This window comes from Protopterus annectens, chromosome 17.part0 (assembly GCF_019279795.1).
Source record: "Protopterus annectens isolate FY-2018-M chromosome 17.part0, PAN1.0, whole genome shotgun sequence".
Taxonomy (NCBI): domain Eukaryota; kingdom Metazoa; phylum Chordata; order Ceratodontiformes; family Protopteridae; genus Protopterus; species Protopterus annectens.
Window position 1 is genome coordinate 368,295,268 of NC_056751.1, and position 22,088 is coordinate 368,317,355.

A 22,088-nucleotide genomic window follows, 5' to 3' on the forward strand; every position below is an offset into this window, starting at 1 on the left:
TGTAAAAAAAAAAAAAAAAAGAAGCCATCACACACACACATATATACACACATATATATATATATATACACACACACACACACATATATATATATATATATATATATATATATATATATATACACACACACACACACACACATATATATATACATATATATACACACACACATATATATATATATATATATATATATATATATATATATATATATATACACACACACACACACATATACATATATATATATATATATATATATATATATATATATATACACACACACACACACATATATATACATATATATATATATATATATATATATATATATATATATATATATACACACACACACACACACACACACACACACACACACACACACACACACACACACACACACATATATATATATATCTGATCTCACTGAGTTGTGTCCTTGCTGAGCACTATCCTACTTGCTGTCCCTACAATAAATCTGTCTGCTTCATACAAAATAATGCACAGCAAACACATTTTAGTAACCAGATTTTACAACCATGCTATACTACTGCTTTAAAATATATCACATGACAATTTCTTCCAGAATAGAGTTATAAAATTATTTATGCTTGTCAATCAGATGAATTAAATGAGTTATAGTAATGTATATGTTTGGAACATTTTTAACACAGATTATTATGCTGCTGTTAAGTAGATTTTCAAAAACACTTGAATAAATGTTTCATTTTCTATGCCTTCTAAAATAAGACATTTACTTACTACAAGAAACTGCATCATTTAAACTCATTATAACTGACATATTTTATGAATTATAACATAGATATTTAAGTAATTATATAAAATAACTCACATTTAGATGTTAAAGAATTCATTTTCCTTCACATAGTCGCATTTGCATCAGTTCTACTTCCTGGTAGAGTGTTCTTCCTGAATCTGTGATGTGTCAGTGTGATATCTAGGTCAAAGGTTATACTGACTGCTTTCAGCTTCTCTGTGAGAATTCTGAGAGTTGAAGCTTTTGAAGTAGCTCATGGACACTGTGCATGAGACAGCCCACATCCCAGATTGTCTCCCTTAACATTTTGGCAGGAAACTTATTAAAAACTAGTGACAAACATTCATTTAGCAGTGTAAATGCATCTAAACATGACAAAACCTTCCCAATGTATTTTACAGGTTATTACAGCCTCTATGTAAGTGAAATTAAGCCCAAAGTTATTAATAAGTAATAAAACTCAATATTTTTGTCCCAACTCAATTTTTATGCAAATCTTATTATTTACTGTGTCTATATGATCAAAAGCATTTCTATATATTAATAAAGAAAAGAAAAAGAGAGTAGAAAATAAAAGAGTGTAAGGCAGAAATAAAAAAATGTAAGAGAAAGCTATAAGAAGTATATACAATGGAATATTACTTACTGTTTATATTAATAGAGTTAAAAATAAAACATATTATTTACTATTATTTAGTTCTAATTATTATTAGTTAAAGCATGACAGATTATTTACAAACAAGCATAAGCAGTATAATCAAGAAAGTATAATTAGGAATAGCATTTGAAGAACATATAAACTTTTTACAAGGAATAAATATGTTATTATTCTATTAATCATATTTTCATTACTCTTCTCTCCCTGCCCTCCCCCACCCTTTACCCACTACATAATCTAAATAGAATGTCATTGTTTAAACAAAGAAAAGAAGAAAAGGAGAAGAAAAAAAAAAAGAGAAAGAAAAAAAATGTATCAAATTACTGACCTTACTTCTCTTTTTCAGAAAGAGAAACAAATTGAATCATAGCTTGTTATTAGTTCTTCAGATATTTTGACTGGTTATGAAACAAAACATTTCTTTGCACACAGAGAATAACTTTGATTAAATCTTTTTCAGAATATTTGTGGCTTTCTGGAAATGCAGGAACTATATTTAAAAAGATTAATAATGAAATAAAATGATGAGAGAAAAAAAAAACATAGAACAAATCATTTGTTTTTTAGTCTCTTCTTCTTCTCTGAAGTCTTCCACGAAGTTTCAGTTGCCAGTCTCTTTAATGAAGGACTAGCCCATTCCATTTCCTCTATTTTATCCAAAATCTTATTTTTTTTTGATAAACAGTAAAGCAGAGTCTAAGTCATCAAACATTTTAGGACCATCAGGAAGGAAGATTTTAAGCTTGGCAGGAAACAGAAGGTATGTTTTAAACTGTGCTTTTTAAGCTCCCTTATTAGTGGCAGAAAAACTTTTCTTTTAGCTATTACCATGGAAGAATAGTCATTGTCAAAACGCACAGTTGTCTCATTAATCTTAACAGAAGCTTTAGCCCAAGCAGATTTAAGAACCATCTCTTTATCAAAAGATGATAGAAATCTAACTATAACTGATCTAGGATAGTTTTGTTAGAGTAAGAATTAGCAATAGTTCTATGTGTTCTTTCGATACCAAAGAGAATGCTTCTGGTAAGTCTAAAGTTTTAGGGAGCCATGTTGTTAAAAAAGAAGTAATATTGTTACCTTCAATATTTTCTGGCAGTCCAAAAATCCTAATGTTATTGCACCTAGATCTATTTTCCAGGTCATCAAGCTTTGTTTGTAAATGTGTATTTTGTTTCAGCAGAAACTCAATGTTGATTTCCTCTTCTTGGATTCTATTTTCCATGTCATTCACAGCTTCTTCTATGCCTGTCATCTGGATCTTCTGTTGTTGCAGGTCTATATGTAACAAGTCTGTTTGTTTTGTAGTTTTTTCTATGAAGGTATCTATTTTAGTATCCATTTTATCCATTTTAGCAGTAAGTTGCTGGATTATAGTTATCAGAGACTGAAGTTCTTTCTTGATGCCGGAGTCTTGAGAATTTGTCTTACTGGAACTCATTTCAGACTGATAAACTGACAGGAAAATTTCCAAAGTGATTTCTGACAGGAATATTGTTAAAATTTCCTTTCTTTTTTAGATATAGTTCAAGAACTATATAAAACAAACATATTTAGAAAGAAGATTACTTCAAAAATTAATTTTTTAAGTAATTAATTCCTGTCAGTGTAATGAAATTGGTGGAGCTGAAGAAATCTGCTGCTATCCTGTGTTCATCCTTGGCCACGCCCGGTGGCATCAATTTTTTTGATTGCATCAGTCAAAGTGTGCTTTGTTCTACCAATACTGACATCCAGTGTCTACTATGTATAAGCTTAGCTTGCTTAGAACAAACTAATGTATGATATATGTCTTTGTATATACACCACTGTACAGAATTGTTTTTTTTTGTTGAAATTGTGTTGTTATGGAGCTTTTTCCCCTGGGCCTCCACTGTAAATGGACCTCGTTCCAGTCAGACTTTCCCGGTAAAAAATGTAAAATAAATGAATAAAAATAAACCTCTTTATACATCAGAATAAAGTTTTACTGGGCAGTTGATTTGAATCATTATGTTTACATTGTCTTTTGCTGTAATGCAACTGTTCCTGGATATGCCTTCAAAGGATCATTGGTCCACTGGAACGTAACAGAATTAACAAAACAAACAAGTAGAATAAAGTACAACACACTGTGCAAACCTTTGACTGGTTATAGTGTCAAAATGTCATGGACAAAAGGAAAGGTACAGCTATGGAAAAACAGTCACTCACTTTTCAATAATCACCTGATTCTTTCAGTAATTCAAGAGATAAAGATTATGCTTTTGAGTCTTTAAATCCCTACTTGGACTATAAACTTATTAAGCCAGTGGTTATAAATCCATCACCTTCCCCCCTCCTTGCACAAAGCATTCATATCTCTTGCTATCTTGAATTTGAAGTGGGCCTCTTGGAAACTGTAGGCATGGCAGTGAATGTGGTACTCAAGAGTGGGGCAAGGGTTAAAGTCTGTGCCAAGTACAGAAATGCCTGGTTTTCATTTAAAAAATTGTAATACTTCATGTGACCTTTGTAGCATTTCTTTTGGTAGAATCAAGTGGACTTGTTAGTAAGCTGATAGAAGACTTCATCCTGTAGTTCTGGGTTTCACTGCATTTTACCTGCTGTGCATCTCTAAGCAAATCTTGTAACCAGATAGTGCTCTTTGGTTTCCCATGCAAAAACATGAATAGTGATAAGCACGTTTATCAAGCTGATATTTAAATAACAGAATATAAACATTCTGTGAACTATGGAACCAATGCTGTTCTGTGTTATTTCTTGGTTTCTGCACATATCACCTGGGCTCATCAATTAGTAATCTGTGCCCTTTTTTCTGCTTTATTCTTATTTCTGTGGGACAAGAAAGTCTTGGCAATCAATAGCATAGGGTTGATGCTACAAGTTGATAGGTGATACTGCTAAAACCCCTTCTGTTCTATCATGATTTAAAGTTTTCACTTCTGAACTTTGAGAGGTAGTGATGAAACAGTGGGGTGTGCAGTTACCACAGCTCTCAACTTCTAACCCATACTATAGCACTCCTCTTCTTATAATGTTGCACAAATCGGCAAAATGTAGAACTTCAACTAGAAGCTGACATTATTTTGAAGAATTAATGATTCAACATTATTTATCATAGTAATAGTTTTGATTTTTCTGGTAAATCACTGATGATCGCACTAAGTCAATAACACAAAACACTACAGTTTCGTACTTCGTTTTGTTCCAAAAAATGCAGGTGAATTAGAGAATATTTAAAAACTCAGTGATTTTGATGGACTCCCTCTAATTTTTCGATCTGACCAGAATTCTTAAGTAAAGACTTTGAGATATATGCTGTTTGCTTTACAGGGCTCAATTTCACAGCTGGTAAAACCCTTAACTCCTAACACTTTATTTTTTCCTCATTTTCCTGCAACATGCAGTACAGTACAGATATAGCTCCATGCAGTAGAAAGAACTATGATGGGGTTTCCAGTCATAATCCTTATAAGGTATTCTCGACATAGATGCCAAGATTCACTCTTCCATTTTCTTGGAATCCATGTCTCCAGCACTTAATAAGCCGGTTATGAACATAAGAAACCAGTTCATATTCCTCCAAGTCTGACAGAGCATTCTGTTATAACCAGCTTTGTTGGTAACCTCCTGCCTTAAATATTATCAGCTATAGAGAAAGAAAAAAAGGTAAATTCTACCAGTGCGAGTCTTTATGTGCAGTAGAAAGAACTATGATAGGGTTTCCAGTCATAATCCTTATAAGGAATTCTCGACATAGATGCCAAGATTCACTCTTCCATTTTCTTGGAATCCATGTCTCCAGCACTTAATAAGCCGGTTATGAACATAAGAAACCAGTTCATATTCCTCCAAGTCTGACAGAGCATTCTGTTATAACCAGCTTTGTTGGTAACCTCCTGCCTTAAACATTATCAGCTGTAGAGAAAGAAAAAAAGGTAAATTCTACCAGTGCGAGTCTTTATGTTGGTGATAAAGTGAAAGCCAGTTCTTAGCAATGAGTATGGTTTTCTCACGCAAAGCTTCACACATTTAAATGTGTATGTCCACTTTTGACAGAAAAGGTGGAAAAACGAACACAGAACTTTAGTTATTTTCAGTTACTTCTTGCAGCCCAGTAAAAAAGAGGAAATGCATTCAACAATATACTGCTCATCAGTCACCCAGAATTGTCCCGTTAAACTAAAGACTATAGCTTTACCAATAGTCCCAATACTGTAACCAGTTTTACACACACAACTTCCCAGTGGAGACCCGCTCACCTTGCATTTCACTCACTCACGCACAGTCGCGCGCGCACGCTCGCCACAGCTATCCAAAAGCCTTGCATTTAACAGTGTTGAAATGCAAGCAATTGGCCTTTCCCCCGTTCCCGGTTGCTGTCCTATTACAATCATAATTAAAAATAAATAAAATAAAGTACATGCTCATACAAATAATCCTGCAAGACTGTTGTGCATAAACTCATATGCAGACATTTCTTTCCTTTACACGATTACGAACAAAAACTAGTTATTTGCTGGTCACAACTTATGTTCCGTCAAATACATTATGGAACAAACGTAATGTCTACAGTCACACATTCCCATCTAATTGCTTTATCTGTATTCTCAAACCCACTTTGTACTTCATGTAGCTGACGCAGCAGCTCTTACCTGTGTCCCCGAGCAGGCAGAAACATCAGGACGCTATAGGTAACATCTTCTCTGAGAATCCCAGCCAAGGCTGTGTTTTTATAGCATCCTACTGACGTTGATGTAATCACTGGATATCCCCTACTTCTTCCCGGAAGGAGAATGGATGCTTAAGCACTCAAGTTCACAAGCAGTCTTGATGAAACAAAACTTGAGCAAATATTTTCTTTTGCTGAAAGCCACCTGGGGCATGTTTTTGTATTTTGAGCCTGAGGAATGTGGTAGCTCAAGTCGTGTGAGACTTCTTAATATACTTTAAATGTTAATATGTCAATACATTAGATTCTAAAACGCAGCCCTTTTACATTGGTGACAAACGTATAGGTGCGCCACATTTTTTTATTTATTTGTTTTTCTGGATGTGCTTTTTTGACTGAGAGCTGATGCAACCCAGGTGTATAACAAGTACCGGTTAGTGGAGTTTTCCTAACCTATCAAAAATGCCCCATTTTGGGCATTTGAAAAGGTGGCAGCTCTAATCACACTCAGCTCTTTGAGTTTTGAAGAGAATTCTCACTTGATTTTCTTTGGATTTACTGGTGATTTTTGTTACGTTATCAAGGTGTTTAGGTAGAGACTATTTATGATTAAAGCGCATGGAACACATATTTGTACATCAGTGGCCAAGCACAATAAGCACCATTGCAGGTGTGACATGTCTGTAATTCCCCTACTGACAGCAGCTATAGGCTGCTGCATTTTGAAGGAAATTCCGTGTTGTACTCAAGAGACATGGGAGGCGTCGCATACCTCTCAACTGTACAGATTTTTGCCTCATATTTTTGGTCTGTTGCTCCTAAAAATCTGTACTTTTCTGGCAAATAGCTGAGGATTGAAGTAATTAAATAATGACACATTTGAGTTTAAGACTCCACATCCTTAAGAAAATTCATGCTAATGCAAAATCTATTATTTTATCAACCTTCTAAGTTTTAAGAGCAGTGTTTAAAATCTGTCCCCATTTGTCCCCTATCATTTTAGGCTTTGTCCAGATTTCTTGCTCCAACAGGTTGAGAGGTATGGGAGACAGTGATGTAAAAGCGGATTTTTTTATTTTGTACTCAATCACTTAACAATGCAACACCATCCCGACATACCTAAAATTGTACAATGTCCAACCAGCCCTTGCCTCATTCCTTTCGCCTTTTGTCATTGCTTCTTTGACAGCTATACAAGTCAAGGATGCATAAGGCAATTTTTATGCACTCAAAAAGAAGATCGGTAACAGCTCAGTGGAATTACCAAATAAAATTTAATTTACTACATTCGAAGAAAATTGATGCTTTTCAAACCTAGCTACATCTCTACTACAGCATGATCTTTAGCTGACAAAGGATGGACAGAATAATGTTATCCTCATGATTCTGTAAGGGCTTGCATCTGATGAAGGTGGTTGTGATGTTAAGCTGACTAGGGTAGATCAGACTTCCCTATCCATAGCAACATTCTCCAGTTCACTGTGTGCGATCTACAGACATCCTCAGGCAAGCTAAAATATATAATTCTTCTAATGTGTCCTGGCTGCTCCTGAAGCCTCCTTCCTATGTCATTTGCCTAGTTCATCTCCTGTAGGATGTGTTCAGGAAGCATCCTTGCAAACTGGGCTACCTTAACAATTATTGGGTCCAGTCTGGACCATTTTGTTGGGGGCCCTAAGCTGACCACTTGCCTACCTCCCCACCTCACCCTGCTTCCTTCTGCTGGGCTCCTAGACTTAAGATTATTTTAAATTATATATCATGAATATATGCTAGCACTCTCTATTAAAGTGATTAAATGTCATCTGACACTACTTGCCAGCATCTTGTGAGTTACGTGCCATTGTGCATTTCTGTGGTGTTTTCCTAATGCTTTTGTCTTGTATTTTAATAAAAAGAACTTCACAAGCATTTGATTAAACCAGTGGCCCAAAAACTTCAGACTATCCCTTGGTGACACCACCTTCAAGATAGCATGATGTGTGTCCATAGACTTTAATGGATGAGATATCCCACATGTATAATACTCCATCCATTAGAGTCTATGGGCACACTTCATGTTTTCCTTAGCCTGATGTCATGGTGGGAAAGCTTGCAGTTTAAGAAAACATATCTTTAAGTCTTTTTCCATTATAAAAGAGTATCCCAAAACCTATGCTTATGGGGATAGCATATGTTCGTCAGTGTCTGCACTACATGTCATGGTGAACAGGTAACTTTTTTATCAGCAAATCACTTTGACAACAAAACAGTATCTTCATTAGCCTTTATTTTCTTAAAAACATGTTAATATAATTACCCTATCAAGCTACCTTGGTAAGTCACATACTTTGCACATACTACCATTTTTGTGAGGTGTTATGGAGAACACTAAGCATACAATGCAACTTTAAAATCTGAAACCTGATAGAGTCTTCTGACTCATCAAGGGCTTTCTTTGACCAATGTGTTTGGATGCCAGAAAGTGCAGGTAAAATGAGATAGTAGGGATGAACTTGATGGTTGTAGGGAGACTGGAGGGCCAAAATGAGCACGAACATTTTCTAAACTCCATTATAAATTCTTATCTTGTATTATCTCTTTTTCCCTCATGGGTTTCCATTCACCTCCTGCACCTGCTCTGAATTGTTGGAGTCCTTTATCATGTTAATTCTCATACCTTGTTACATTCAATGTGTTTCCGTAAAATGACTAGACTAAACTTCTTTATAATGTATACCATCAGCCTACCAACATCTAAGTGAACAAACCTACTTATCTCTGTATTTCTTGGCTGCCTAACTACTGCAGGAATCGAAACTCAACTGCCTTTAAAAGGGCCTTCTTGTAACTCTGTAAACTATACACCTGCATGTAAATGCAATGACCATTGTACTTATAGTCAAATGTGTTTTTTTTCTTTTCCTTTTTTTTTAACTTTATGTATTGTCGAATGTTTTTAGTTTGCCTCTGCTGAAAATGGGTTCTTGACCCAGTCAGACTTTCCCAATCAAAAATTTCAAATAAATAAATAAATAAATGACATAAAACTGTTGAACTTCCTCAGAATGCTCAACGGTGACAACAATAGTAGTAATAATAATCATCATCATCATCATCTCAGGCTCTCATACTGTACCACCCACTTACAACTATTTGTGAAAGTTTGTTTTTATTTATTTAATTATTTACTAAACTAGGTACTGGAACTAATGCTTACAGACCATTTCCAGCTATATTCCTGACCACTAGGCCAACAATAAAGATTATATGCAGGGATAATTTGGAGTAGCCACTAACAGCATGTTTAGGCAGGAGAGAAGAAATCAGAATGCTTTAAGGAAACCCATGGCTGTAGAGAGAACATGCAAACCCTACACAATTTGTTAAGCTTTCTGCAGTACATTTCCCCAAAATCTCCATCCCAGTACAGTCCAATCATTTTTCTTTCTTTAAGATTCCTCTTGACCGCCTCCCCATTTTGTATGTGACTCGGAAACAGCTACATCTCTGTAGTATGTTTATGAGACAAAATGTCTCTGTTACTAGTTTTCCTCTTTTAGCCAAATGAAATAATTTCTCTATCCACTTTTGCCTCTCTGCACTGAACACATACACCCCATGTTTTACTTGTCCTGGATTACTTTGATTCTATCTGCAACCGCAACAAGTGTTTCTATGCCATACCAGTAAACTGGTAACATTGCATCACAAGTCCTAGTGATCAGATGTTATATCACATTGCTGTATCTGTTCATTTTTTTTGTGCTTACTTGTGTTTTCATAATATCTGACGCTTATTTCACAGTTATTTCTTATAATGACGCTCATTAGCAACTAATCGTACATCCCACATCAGTAAGAGAAACACAAGAAAACATAGTGTCTATCTTTAAATTAAACCTGTTATTATTATCTCCTGTGACAGCAGCTGGAATGATAAACAAAACTGGATGATTAATTCAACCTCGGCTATGGGCTGAAAATCCTGCTGTGCTCAATACAGTAACAAATGACTACTATGAAAGCATGAGTAGCTAACACTGGGAGCTGTACAAGTAATGCGATACTGCAGTATTAATAATGCTAGGCTAGACAGTAGTGTATGACTTAAAATGCAATTTGCTTCTCTAAGAAGACATGTAACTTCTGCAGAAGGAAGAGTACAAGTAGGAAAATGCCTTGCACTTTTGTGTAATGGCTCTCAGGCAAATCTTGTACATTGCATAAGGCATAATGAGTATGTCATAGCCTGATGCAGGGCCCCCATACGAGCAGGGTCATATTGACACATTCATCTTCTCCATGTCAGCTCCTGTTGATGATGAAGCCTCAAAAGCCACCAGTCAAACTTAGGTCACCTTGGTCATTTTGTTTATTTTACTTGGATTGTGTTAAGCAGGGTAGATCATCGACCCATATAGACCTTTTTCAGACTCAGCCGAGGAGCATGTCTGTTTAAGTGACATAAATAAATAAAGCAAACAATAAACAACCAATGGTTCAATTTATTAAAAGAACAAAAACTTAAAAAAATACACAGTTAATGTTTTTATTTGTATTAGAATGCAGACTTCTTTAGACTTTGAAAGAAGTTTTTAAAATCAAGTTAAATAACAATTCAAATAAGTCACATGAACACAATTAATGCCTCAATCACTATATTTATTTTGTCATGTCACTGCTGTTTAGGACATTAAACCATATTTTTTATCAGTTTTGTAGCTATGAGTGTACCAAGTAGTCAGGGCTTAACACCTAAAGGATTTTCACTTTAGCTGAATCTTAAGATGGGAGTTTTATACTCTGACTGAAGCTCAAGCATGCAAACAACTGTCACTGTTAGCAATGGAACTGGAGATGACAACAAGATCATTAGTGGAATCGCAACAACATTCAGAGAGGTTCACAACAATCCGCCTTAGTTTATTAGAGAGAATCCCCAATGACAGACAACAGGATATAAGCAGAAGTAGTTACTCAACTGTGACCTAAGTATTCAAGGCAGCAAAATATTTCTGCTCATTATGGATGCAGCAACAGTTATGTGTAAAGGTCTGTTTGCATTCCATCTCAAATAAAAGTCATTGAGACATAAATCATGCTGTAGCAATAGACTTTATTTGAACAGGAATTTACAGCTTACTGAGCTTGTGGGACCCAAGGCAGAGGTTATCTGTGGTAATTAAATATCTGTAGTCCACCTGAAGATCTAACTCTCAGTCTGTCAGCATGGAAATCCATAATCAAGGACAGATGAATTGTAGCAGTTATTACCAGGTTTACAATGTTCCCTTTCACTTGATCTAAATTTTCCAGTCCCTTTTTCTGCAGTATAGCAAAATTAAAGGCCTTAAACCTCCCAAACAAAACTGTCATCCAAAATTTTCCCATCAGATCAGAGAAGGTCTGACTGTTGCTCCTGGCTCTTTTTAGTGTCAAAAATGACAAGTGATCTCATGCAAATTTTGAATGTAAGTGGTTGATATATGTGCCCCCCTCCCACCAAGCAAAATGTTCACATTGTTTCTCTGCAGTCAGATTTTTCTGTCATAGGAAGAGTGGATGTACTGTTTGGAACTTCAGAATACTGATGTTTACATCAAGATTTCAAAGGTATCCAGGAATGTTCTGTGCTTCAGAGTCAAATTTGATTATTTTCAATTTCAGTCTCTTCCATCTGGTCTTACCTTAGCACCCTGGATGTTTACCAAATGCATGTTTGCAGCTGCATCTCACCAAGGCCAAGGTGGTCTCATACCTGAAAGACTGGCTTATAGCAAACTGGCCTATATAGATAGCAATTAATGTCAGTGAGGGAGTCAATGATTAGTTAGTTCTATTCTGTGGGAATAATTGTCCAAGTCTATGTTTCCGTCCGCACAGCTGCTTCCATTTGTAGGCTATAGTTTGGACACCAAATTTTGCACAAGGGAACTCCCCACAGACAGTGTCCTCTTAATGTAGATAAAAGTTTCACAACTTCATGCATCTTTCACAGCAACAGCCTCTCTCTTTTTTAAGGTGCTAGGTCTCATTGCAGTTGCTATCGCCATTATTTCAGATGGAAGACATCATGTCAGAGTTTTTCAGTGAAACCATTTAGGTCTGATAGTTTTGAATCATGGACTATGTTTTGCATCAGATTTACATCTCTAAACCCTGCAGGCATCACTTGAGTATGGTGGATGAATACATACCCTCTTTTCCTTAGCAATCCTTTACATCCCCCCCCTTGTTTCACAACAGTCATCAGGGATGCTTTACAGTGGGGGACATTTCAGTGGGTGGATAATCTGGATGGTGTCAGTACAATCTTTCCATATCAGCATGCTGGAAATGATAGCACTCCTGCTGACCTTTCAGGCCCATCAGGTCTGCCTTCAGTTGGAGTTTTCACCATACAAGCAGGTAATATGTCAGCTTTGTGGTATATCAAAAATCAGGGTTGTACTTTATTCTCTCTGCATAGAAACAGTGAGAATGGGTGATTTCCAGCAACCATTTTCTTGTTCCTATTCGCATTCTGGGGAAGTCCAGCTCCCCAGCAGATAAGCTAAGCAGATGTCTGCTGCTATCTGTTGAGTGGTTCTTTAGCACCTCAGTAGCACAGAAGATTTTTTTCTGAAACTGAGGAAAACTCTGTTGTGACCCATCTGTCTCTCCATCTAACATTAAGTGAGGGGATTATTTCTTATTTATTCTGTCACAAGAGAAATCTTTGATGGATGTTGTAGCCACAGGTTGCCACATGGACTCCCCTATACTTTTTCCTGGTTCCTCTGATGATGAGATTTATTCAGAAGTCAAAAGTGAAAACAATCAAAATCATCTTCACAGCTTGATACTGACATCAGCATATCTGGTTCCCTTTTTTGATCATCTTCTGTAGAAGCCCTTGTTCTGGAGTCCCATGAAAACATTACTGATCCATCCATCTATCCATTGGGCAGCTGTCACATAGGTGTTTACTTGATATGTCTCACTGACTGGCATCTCCACTTCCAGCAGTTGCTAGTAGTCTTTCCTTTTCTGAAATGGGGGGTGCAGATCCTTTCATTTTTCCAAAATCCCCATAAGAGATGAACTTAGAGAGATAGTGAGAAAAATTTCTGCATTTTGGTTGATACCAAGAATTTAGATACCTTTTCTGATCATATTCCCACTGTCCTGGAATATCGTGCATCTATTTTTTGACACTGTATTCATTTATAATTCCATTAACGTTGTTCTGTCAGCAATTTTTAATTGTCATCCAAGTCAAGATTCCATTTTATTAACCTTATTGAAAGTATGTAGGAACTTCCTTAGAGGCAGCTTTCTGTTGAGACCTCTGCTATGAGATTCAGGACCTCTACAGGACTTGTGCTTTGTTCTGCAAAGGATAACTCTTGCTCTGTCTCCTTTTTAACCCTGGTGGGTTGCAGCCGATCTAAAGTTCCTTACTTGGGAGAGCCTGTATTTGGTAGCCATTACCTTAGTTAAAAGGATTTCTGAGTACCATACTGTCTCTGATAAACCTCTTCTCTAGTGTTCCATTAAGACAGATTATCTTATAGAGTTAATCCCACTTTTATATCTAAAGCAGCGGTGAAGTGCTACATTAACTTATCCATATCTTTTCATCTTATTTTAATCCACTGGAGTACTTGCTATATTGCATGAGTGCATACTAACAGTTAATAAGTGCCTAGAATAAAATCCATACACACGACACTCAACTTTCTGTCTCCCTTTCTTCCAAACAACTTTGTTGTAAAGTGTTTAAAATTACCCTTGCTAGATGTCTCTCTGAAAGCATAAAGTCCTGCCAGTTTAAGCACACTATTCCCTTGCGACAAATCTCTAAAGATCATTATACTAAATCTTCAGCTACTTTGGTAGTCTTGTACAGAAATGCAACTCTAGATGAGATTTGTGTAGCATATACATGGTCTTTTTTGAATACCTTTGTGAAGCATTCTTCTGTGGATCTCACTTATAGATTCAAATTTTCTTTTGTTGCTACCATTATCAGAGGTATGTTGTCTTAAGGTCACCCAGTAGGGAGAACCTGAGATTTCCCCCTGTAAGTTAATGAGGGTGAACCTACCCTTATCAGTTATGTAAGTTATGTACTTACCATAATTCTTGATTTGCAAGGATATGTCCATCTCTGCTAACAGACATTTCCCCCTTGCCCTATCCTGGTGAAGCAAATGTCATGAGTCTTACATTATGTTCTTTACCTCAGCTAGCCACGGATTTGGAGAGGGAGACTAGAGCAGAACATTATAGGAAATGAAGAGTTACTGAACAGCTTGTAAAAGTTTAGTTTGCCAAGCAGCTCTAACGTCCATAGCCCTAATCCCACACATACTGAGGATGGACCTACCTTTTCAGATCTAGTTTTAGGATAAGTACTTAATTTTCATTTGTGCACTGCAGGAACTCCTCTTTTTGCAGCTGGGTAATGAATTATTTAAAGGACATCGACCCGTGAGTGGCAGCTTTTGACTTGTAACCTACAAGTGTGTTAGCACATATGAGGGGTAGAAGAGAGAGTTATGTTTGTGCTCAACACTTGTAATTTATTTTATGTAGTTTCGTTTACTGGTTGCATCCATACTGTAAGCTGCGGATTGTTTAATATTTTTTTTTACTTTTAGCATACTCAGCACTTTATTGAATCACTCTTATTAAATGTTGATTACCATATTATGGTATTATATGGTTTTGAGCTCATGTAAAAGCTAATATAGGCCCCATAAAAGGTTGTGGTTCATTAATATTTGAAACTTTTAAATAAACTGCAGAGTTCTCTAGGAGTATATTTGATACCCTTTGAATCTAGGGAAACACTCCTATGGTAAAATTTAAATCAGAATTTCTTCTACCATATAGCAGAGTACTGAACAATTAAGTTTTACTTATTTTAGCATCTGTTAGTTAAACTGTAGTTTTGTCTGATACATAAGGCTCTAGTATTATATTTATCACATGCTGCTTGGAAATTTTACATAAAATGCTGCAGCAGGGTTATACCTCTCAACTGTCCAGATTTTCTCAGAATGTTCAGATGTTTGGTTCATATTTTTGGCCTATTCCTCATAACATTTGTGTTTTTCCTGGCAAATCACTGGCATGATCTGAGGATTAAAGTGACTAAATAATGACATACATTTGAGTTTCAGACTTCAAATCATTCAGAAAATGTATGCTAAAACAAACCATGTTACTCTAGCAACTTTCTAAGTTTATAAAAAGCAATATTTAAAAAAAATGCCCCAATTTTGGGACCTTTGTCCCTCCCCTTTTTGTCAGGATTTGTCCAGGTTTCTTGCACTAAGAAGTTGAGAGGTATGAGTGGGGTTACTATTTGTTTACTGTCAAGTGGAATTATTATTTCTGGTGTCTACACCATTTAAGCATACCTTTTTAACAGCTTCTCTGTAGGTTATTGAGGACATATTGATTGGGTTTTAACTGACCAAACAACTGGCTGTAATTACCTGCTAGCGTATATTTTTTAAACAATTTTATTGATTTTAAATAAAACAGGTTTATAAACAATCACAAGGATTTAGCAAAAAAATTGCATTTCAGAAAAACTGCTAGTGTATATTGAATGTTATTTTTCTTAACTGTAGTGGATTCACTGTTTTTGTGAAATCACTATGTGGTTTAATGGGCAATTTCTCCTTTTCACACCATTGTGCAGCCATTCTGCTTTTGTATATTCTCTGGTAAAATGACTATTTTAAATTTTTCAGGTGGCTTGTAGAGGAAATGCATTTTTTGTTCAGCTGTGGCTCACAAACATTTTTGTGAATAATTGTGTATTGACTGTTCAAAGAACAAACCCTTTATAACAATGTCTGCTAGCATTCATAATAGCTTCAACATAGAAAATTGTGTTCATTTTTATTTCGATGTCACTAAGATATGATAACTAAAGATATATACTAATTACTTAAAGTGTAATTTGTTTTCTGAGATTCTTGAAGACAAGATGTGCAGACTGTGTCATTTAATATGATATTTATGTTACTGCACTGAAAGGTAATTTAGAAACGAGACAGTAGCAGGAAAATGCCTAGCCAAGTCAGTTTTGATGGTTTAGTTAACTTAGTTGCCTCCTCCCAGACCTCTTCTGCTGTTAATATAAACATATAAAAAAAATCTCACTGACTACTGATGCACTCTGCTAGTTACCAATTAATGAGATTCATGGAAAAGTGATTCCCAAAAGGAGGAAACACTCAAGGAAGAACCTCTATGTGTTGTATAGGTTGCAAGTGCCTAACCCTCCCCATATTAATATTTTCTTATAGTAGATCACTGTGGAAATGAAATGCTGTCTGCAGAAAACATGACAATAGTGTACATTATTACTGGATTACATCAAATGGTTCAGAAAGATGTATGCAACAGTACATTAGTTCAGCTTCACTGACAATTCAATAACAGTCATGTAGGCTTTGCGTGAAGCCTACCTGATGTTACATGGTTGCGCGATTTGCAGCAGCACTAATTACATATGCATACTGCTCATCATGCCTAAACAAATACAAGCACATTTCTGTGGCCGTCAACAGGGTTAGTGGCCATGAAAATGTGCTGAGCACCACAAGCACACACAGTAAACAAACAGACGTGCCTGTGTGTAAACCTGTCGTGCTCGCATGGACAGCAACAAAACTTACAAGAGGCAACTACAATGAAATAAGTAACTGGCAGGGAAAGTGTATTGAGGACAATGTGCACAGAAGTCAAAGATATGACTACAGAAATGCATATCAGGGGACACTAAATGATCAAGTTGTACTAAGATAATTTATCCAATAGATATCAAGCAGTCAAATGGAAAAAAGCCACTTCCTCATTCCTTAACACCCCAACTGGAGTTCCCCAGAGATCCATACTTGGTCCCCTTCTCTTCAATATATTTATAAACGATTTCCGTCACTCCATCCCTTTCACAAATATTATCCAATACGCAGATGATTCAACTATTATCTGTTCAGCCACCTCCATCCCTACACTCCTAAAGCTTACACAAGATGCATTCTCAACCACCGAACAATGGATGAAAAAAAAATCACCTAGCACTCAATGCCTCTAAAACCAAATTAATGGTATTTACTCGGTCTAAAGTCACCTCTTTCAATGTTAGCCCATTTTCTATCACTAGCCATAATAATACATCTCTCGAATTGGTATCAGAGGCCAAATTACTAGGGGTCCAAATTGACAATCAGCTTAAATTCAACTTCCACCTACAACTAAATATCGAAAAAACCCACCAAAAACTTGGCATGCTCTACTGACAAAATCGTTACCTCATCCCCTCTACTAAATTCACTCTCTCTACCACATTTATTATCCCCTCCCTCCTCTATGGAGCCCCACTCCTAACGAACCTACAATCTTCCCTTAAAACACAACTCTCCTCTTGCTATAACAAAATTGCCAAGTTTGCTACCAGCCATAAGTCCTGCACCCACCACTGTATATCTCTCCACAAACTAAAATGGCTAAAACTATCCAGTCATAGGTTCATAGGTAGGTACTAGGCTATCGGGCCAAGGGCCTACGTAAGCCTAGCCAACAAGGTCCCCTGGCTTATGCCACCCAAGATAGTTATTTTCTTGTGCCACTGTCGAACAGAGACACAGAAGTGATCCCCGGGGTGTATTTCTTTTTTCCCATCCGCTCATCAAGATTTTTCTTGAAGAGTGCTAATGAAGAACTTTGCTTGACATAGATGGGTAGCCTGTTCCAGAGTATGGGAATTCTCTGGGACAGGAATCTATCCCTCCAGCATGTCCTGTTTATTGTGTTGACAAGGTTTATGTCCCTAGAGCATGTAGCTCAGAGGGATTGGGATTTCTTTAGGTGTAGCATGTCCAACAGCTCTGGGTTTGACATAGCTTTATATGTTAGGTAGAGATCACCTCAGAGTAGGCGATATGCTACTGAGTAAAGCTGGAGTTTTTTGAGGCAGTCAGTGTAGAGCATTTGTTTGAGGCCAGTAATTCTCTTTGTGAGGTACTTCTGTGGCCTTTCCAGCTGCTGCAGATGTCTTGTGAGGTACATTCCAAAAGGGGCATTGTACTCTATAATGGGTCTAATGAGTGTCAAGTAGAGGGGAACAATGACCTCTTTTTTCCTGGATGAGAACCCTTTTTGTGATGAGGTGTGCCATGTAGAAGGACTTCCTGACTACTGTGGCGATGTGACTATCAAAGGAGAGACTACTGTCCACCTGGGTCCCAAGGTCTCTTATCACGCATTTGGTGTTAAGTAGATTGCTGCCTATGTGGAAGTTCATGGGTACAGAGTTTTTACCAAAGGGGATGACACTGTACATTTTGGCATTGAGATTGAGGCCATGGCTCTGACACCAGGCATCTGTCTCAGCGTAGCCCTTCTGTAGGATGTCCACATCATTTGGGGACTTGACTATGGCTCCTAGTTTGCAGTCATCTGCGAACTTCATTAGCCAGAGGCCTTCTGTGTTAGCCTGTACTTCAGAGAAGTAGATACCAAACAGGAGAGGTTCCAGGACAGAACCCTGTGGTACTCCACTTGTCACTGCTTTGAGATCAGATTTGGAGTCTGCAACTTTTACAGTGTGTGTTCTGTCAGTGAGCCAGTTGGCAACCCATCTTGTGACATAGGGATTTATACCTAGTTTAGTGAGTTTAGCTATAATTCCAGAATGGGGAATGGTGTTGAAAGCCTTGGCGAGGTCAAGATAGGCTGTGTGAACCACCTTACCCTCATCAATGGCTTTGGTGACTGCTTCAAAGAAGTTGATCAGGTTCAGGAGGCATGATCTGCCTTTCACAAACCCGAACTGGGTGGGATCCAGAGTTTGGAGGTTACCAATGTCTTTGTTTATGAGTTCCATGATGATATGTTCCATGGCCTTGCAGACCAGGCTCGTCAGGCTAATAGGTCGATAGTTCCCAGGATCAGTGGTGGCTCCCCCTTTGTGGAGTGGGATAACTGTTGCTGTGTGCCATTCAGTGGGCAAAAAGCCTGATGCAAGGCTATTACTGAACATGGAGCATAAGTGGGGAGCTAGTTTGTTCTGAAGTTCGTGTAAAATGCAGCCTGGGATGTTGTCCGGTCCCATGGATACTGTGTTTTTGGCTTTAGAGAGTGCAGCTTTTACCTGCATAGTTGTGATTACAGGGACTCTGCATTCTTCCTGTATAGATATGGGCCCTTTAGGGGGAGAGAGGGGGCTAAAGTTAGCACTGAACCTATCTGCCAGGATGTTGGCAATATCAGTTGGTTCTGTAATTTTCTTGCCTTTGAGCTGTAACTCAGAGCAGATCTGGGTGTTGACATCGAGATTCTTGACATAGCTATAGAATGCTTTGTGGTTGTCCTTGGAATTAGTGGCAATTTTTGTTTTCATAGCTAGCTTTGGAGGATCTTATAAGGGATCTCAGCTTCTTACTGAGGCTGACCAGGGAGCTCGTCCACTCATGTGATTTTACTCTTTTGCAACAGTTTCTTCCTTCTGTTGTACAGTTTGTTTATGGCAGGGGACCACCAGATTGGCTTCCTTTTTTTGGAGGATAGTGTCTTGGTTCTGTTTGGGATAGCATGATCCATGCACTCATGTAAGTGCTTATAGAGTGCATTTGTGTAGGATTCAGCAGTTGTAACTGTATTGTCCATCTGCGTGGGTGTCATGAAGTTCACCACTTCTGTCTTAAGAAGCATGAAGTTGGCTTTGGAGACATTTTTTATTGTGGTTTCCTTAATGGGGGGTGGGGGTGGGATTTGGATATCAAGGGTGATTAGCTTATGGTCAGATCGGACCAACGAGGAGTTGACTTCAGGTGTGGAACACCGGTCACTCATGTTGGTAATGACTAGGTCTAGGATATTGTTGCCCCTGGTGGGGGTGCGGATAAGTTGATCCAGGGCATTGGAGTTTATGAATTCCAGAAAGCGTTGAGCTAAGGAGTTAGTATATGAGTAGTTTTCCCATTTAATGGTGGGGTAGTTGAAGTCCCCCATTATTAGGGTGTTTGGTTGAACCCTAATATTTTCCAGTCCATCAAGAAAAGAGGAGTGGGAATCCTGGGGCATGGTGGGGGATCTATAGCAAGCTACAATTTGGATTGCAGTTTTGCCCAGAGTTACTTGCACTTGGATAATCTCAGATGCATTATGCTGAGCAACTAGCCTGGAGGTGTGGATATCCTTAATGAATATGGACACACCTCCGCCTTTGGCGTTTCGGTCCAGGTTACATGACTGAAAAGTGTGGTATGAGTTATAGCCTGGTAGTGCAGGGGTGCTCTCTGGAGCCATAAACCAGGTCTCAGTCACTGCACAGATATCAATGTTCTCCATTTTAAGGAGTGCCTTGAGTGAGAGCATTTTGAGATTTAGACTTCTAGCATTGAGTAGCATTACCCTCAGTTTTTGCTTGCCTGTTCCTGTTATGGTGGTGAATTTGTTATTTGAACCTTGCCTAAAAAAGGCACTATAGGGGCAGCAAGAGCCTTAGCCAGTATCTGGAATCCCAGGCGCAACAAGTGCAGGCCATCTGTGGCAAAGCATCGTGGTCTATCGACCATGTCATCCCAAGCAGACAGATACTGGATCCCCTTAGAATGACACCAGAAGCTTAGCCAATTGTTGAAGTCAATCATTTTGTCCTTGTACTGTGGTATCATTCTGGGCGATGGCAGAATGCTACTCAGGGCTAGGGCCATACCTGCCTGGGCTACAAGATCGGAGAGCTCTTCCATGTCTCTTTTCATGTAGCCCAGGGAGGTACGTCTCAGGTCATTCACACCAACATGGACAATGACAGAGCCATATTTGTACTTGTTGTGGAGTGACCTGAGTGCATGGGTTATGTGGCAGATCCTGGCACCTGACAGGCAGCTGACAGTAACCTTCTCCTTGTTTAGCCTGGTGAGTGGGGCATCAGTGTGCCTGACTATAGAGTCACCTATGACTAGTGTGTTGGGTACATTGTTTTGCCTTATTGGCTGTGGTTGAGTGGCACACTGAGTCTGTGGGCTATGTCTCATTTAGGTTGTGTTGGGGGATGGAGGTTGCTTGTGTTTCTGATTTGGAGGTCTCTGTTGCTTAGACAGATTATTATTGAGAGCCTCTGTGAATGTTTTTGTGTTACTATGTGTGGATTTTGGTGGTGTACACTTAGTGAGACTGTGTGATGAGTGTGGTCTGGTGCAAATGTTTACCTTCTCCTCATGACTGTCAAGTTCAGTCTTGGTTGTAGAGAGCTTTACCTCCAGTTTGGCTAGATAAGTGCATCTCTCACAGGTTGTAGTGTTGGGTGGTAGGAGGAGGAGAGGGTTGTCTGTGTACATGAGGCAATTTTTACATTGCCTCAAGATGCCCAGATTCATCAGATAGACAGGAGAGAACACTGGGAGCTGACCCTTGGACATGCCTGAATAAAAAACTATTTTCCTCTAGATAAGTGAGGAAAGTGTGTACAAGAGCTGTTTTTCTCTAAGCAAGTGAGAAAAGTAAGTACAAAAACTGTTTTCCTCTAGGTAATGAGGACGATTGAGTGCTATAGTAATTAGTAGCTTATTTAGTGCTTACAAGTTCTGAACAAGTGCTGAGCATGAATAAGCAAATTTAAGTGCTAAAACTAAGAATCTGTATCTGCACTAGACGAGTTACAGGACAGAAAAAAGTGCAAATGCAGGCTTTCAAATCAGAAAGTTGAGAGAGATGGAAGAGATTGCCCAAACGGCCAAAAACTACAATTTCTGGGCCAGAACCACTCCTTATGTGGTAGACAGGTTACCTAGTGCTTACCACTCCCACTGATAAGCTAGAAGGCTTCCCTCCAACACAGAAAGGCTTGGGGGCTCAGAAGCTTGCATACATTCCTGGATACAGCAAATCTGTATCTGGAACACTAGTTACAGGAAAGGTAGGAAACAGTCTTACAGTTTTTTTTTTACAGAAAAGTAGTTACACTCACCTTACACAAGCTCATTTTCAACCCCTCCCTTTG

At 37.9% G+C, this 22,088-nt stretch overlaps 1 protein-coding gene across 2 annotated transcripts in view; it reads right to left on the minus strand.

Moving 5' to 3' along the window:
- The window catches only part of LOC122791848 (interferon regulatory factor 3-like), a 151,773-nt gene extending 145,551 nt beyond the window's left edge, over nt 1-6,222 (minus strand). The window contains exon 1 of one of the 2 annotated variants that reach the window (XM_044059824.1): nt 6,078-6,222. The gene's annotated coding sequence lies outside the window, so the exon portion shown is untranslated. The remainder of the gene's footprint in view (nt 1-6,077) is intronic. The other variant, XM_044059823.1, reaches the window with a different exon arrangement.
- Nucleotides 6,223-22,088: the final 15,866 nt, after the last annotated feature.